This window comes from Rhinopithecus roxellana, chromosome 9, assembly GCF_007565055.1.
Source record: "Rhinopithecus roxellana isolate Shanxi Qingling chromosome 9, ASM756505v1, whole genome shotgun sequence".
Classification (NCBI taxonomy): Eukaryota; Metazoa; Chordata; class Mammalia; order Primates; family Cercopithecidae; genus Rhinopithecus; species Rhinopithecus roxellana.
The window spans coordinates 102,199,690-102,202,338 of record NC_044557.1 but is presented as its reverse complement, the minus strand read 5'-3'; the positions used below and the strand labels follow the sequence as shown (position 1 = coordinate 102,202,338).

General features: G+C 42.9%; 1 non-coding gene across 1 annotated transcript; it reads left to right on the top strand.

Moving 5' to 3' along the window:
* Positions 1 to 2,120: 2,120 nt before the first annotated feature.
* LOC115899873 lies at positions 2,121 to 2,224 on the top strand. The gene has a single exon (XR_004059461.1). It is a non-coding gene; the product is annotated as a U6 spliceosomal RNA (small nuclear RNA).
* The last annotated feature ends 425 nt before the right edge of the window (positions 2,225 to 2,649 follow it).

Sequence of the window (2,649 nt, the reverse complement as noted above, 5' to 3'; positions counted from 1 at the left end):
AAAAAAAAAAAAAAAAAAAAAAAAAGGAAAAGGAAAGGCCCATGTCCACTTGTCAGGCTTACCTGCTAGCAACAGGTGGCAGCTTCCAGCCTCCTTCCCCCTAACTTGAGGGACTGAAGTGAGTGGTAGGGTGGTGGCCTGGCTGAGGAGGTCTTTTAGTGACCCCCAGAAGGTCTGTTCCTCAGTGGGCTCACCTGGAGGGCCGTATCCCCTCTACTGGTTTATGCCTGCTGTAGCCACCCCACCTGGGTGACGTTGTCAACTCCAGATGCAAATGTGTAGGTGTCTGCAATGGGATTCCTCTGCTCTGAACCCTCCTAGCACGTGGACCTAGAAGGGCCCAGAATACAGTAGGAGCTCAATAAACATTCGTTGGCTCTTTGCATAAATGAATGTGAGTATCAAACGTCAGAGGCCAAGATTTTACTTGGTTGGTATCTGTTCTGTATTTAACAGGTATTCAGGAAAAAGTTCATCAGGCAATGTCTTCATTAAATCATAATAGTTTACCATTTAAAGTATCTACTGTGTGCCATGTGCTTCACAGACATTCTGGAAATAACCATGAAACAATCATGAGATGTTCTTGTCCCCATATCACAGCTGATGAAACTGAAGCACAGGAGGTTGGGTAATGATGCCAGGTTACTTGATTATTTAATGGGGCTGGAACTTTATCTCCAGATTAACTCCAAAGACCAGCACCATCAATGTAACCAGCTGTCATTCTACTTACCTGTCCTTCCCCACCCACCAACACCATTCCGAAAAAGGATTTAGGACAACTCACTGAACAACGAGTCCTGAGGATCTCTCTCTAGAAAAATCTAGAGAAATGTTCTATTTAGAAAAATTTCCGATTTTTTTGTTCAACTTTTATATTAGTCTCAGGGGGTACATGTGCATGTTTGTTACTTGGGTAAGTTGTGTGTTGCTGAGGTTTGGTGTACAAATGATCCCATCACCCAGGTATAGGATCCAATAGGTAGTTTTTCAACCCTTGCCCCCTCCCAGCCTCCCTGCTCTAGTAGTTCCTCATGTCTATTACTCCCATCTTTATATCCATGTGTACTCAACATTTAGCTCCCACTTATAAGTGAGAACGTGTGGTATTTGGTTTTAAGTTCCTGCATTAATTCTCTTAGGATAATTTGAATATCAGAAATTGTCAGACTTTATCCAGAGCCACATTGGGGAAATAAAGTCATCAAAGAATGAAGTAAATCCAGTTTGATCAAACAGCAGAGCAATGATTAAAATCACCTTGGGATGTCTATTATTAATGCAGTTCTAAGGCAATTGTGGAAGAAAAATCTCATTGAGTGTTGAATGATCACATCCTTAAAACAGGTCCCTCTCATAGATTCTCAAATAGATGTATTTGAGGAGCAAAATACTCTCTTGTTTTTATAAACTCTGGGGGTGTTTATTTAAAAAATAAAATCATGCTACTTATTTATTACCAAATCAAGGTACTTTTTACCTTCTAATACATAGAAGCTTTTGTAGAAAACAGGTTGATGTATTTAGAATGTATTATTTCTATCTTTGGGGAAAAAGGGGCTGTTAATATCCAGGAAGACAGACTTGAATGAGACACTGGTCAAATGCGTTCCTCGAAGTCAGACTTTCTTCTGAAAGGCGCAAAGTTTCCCTCTCCCTTCAGGTTTGTAGAAATGCCAGCTTCCACACTGGTGGAAAGCGTGGGGGACTGGATGAGGTTTATTGTTATGTTTGTTTGTTTGTTTGTTTGTGAAAAGGAGATTACATCAGAAAGGGCCTAAAAATAAAGGCCAAGTCTCCATCAACAGGGCAGCCACCCACCTGCACACGTCCAGGGGTCTGCATGCCTCTGAAGCCTCATTCAGGTCTATAGCAGAGTATCTTCATTCTGGCTGCTGTTGGAATCATCAGAAGAGCTTTCAAAACTCCCAGAGCCCAATCTGCAACCCAATGCAATGACATCAGGAACTCTGGGGAGGACCCAGATGTGATTTCTTTTTTTTTCTAAACTCCCTGGGCAATTCCCATGTGTAACCCAGGTTAAGACCACAGCCACTTCAATTGTCCCCTGAAGCCCAGGCTGTACAAGGATGTCGAGTCATCAAAACTCAACAGCAGTGCTTGCTTTAGCAGCACATATACTAAAACTGAAATGATACAGAGAAGATTCACATGGCCCCTGCTCAAGGATGACATGCAAATTCGTGAAGTCCATATTTTTAAATTTCGTGCCGTGCATTAAGAAAAATAATAAACACAGGCCGGACACAGTGGCTCACACCCGTAATTCCAGCACTTTGGGAGGCCGAGGTGGGTGGATTACTTGAGGTCAGGAGTTTGAGACCAGCCTGACCAACATGATGAAACTCCATCTCTACTAAAAAATACAAAATTAGCCCAGTGTGGTGTTGCACGCCTGTAATCCCAACTACTTGGGAGGTTGAGGCAGGAAGGCAGGAGATTCGCTTGAACCCAGGAGGAGGAGATTGCAGTGAGCAACCTCCTGGCACCATTGTACTCCAGCCTGGGCAACAAGAGTGAAACTCCGTGAAAGAAAAGAGAAGAGAGGAAAGAAGGGAAAGAGAGAGAGAGAGAGAAAGAGAAAGAGGAAGGAAGGAAGGAAGGAAGGAAGGAAGGAAGGAAGGA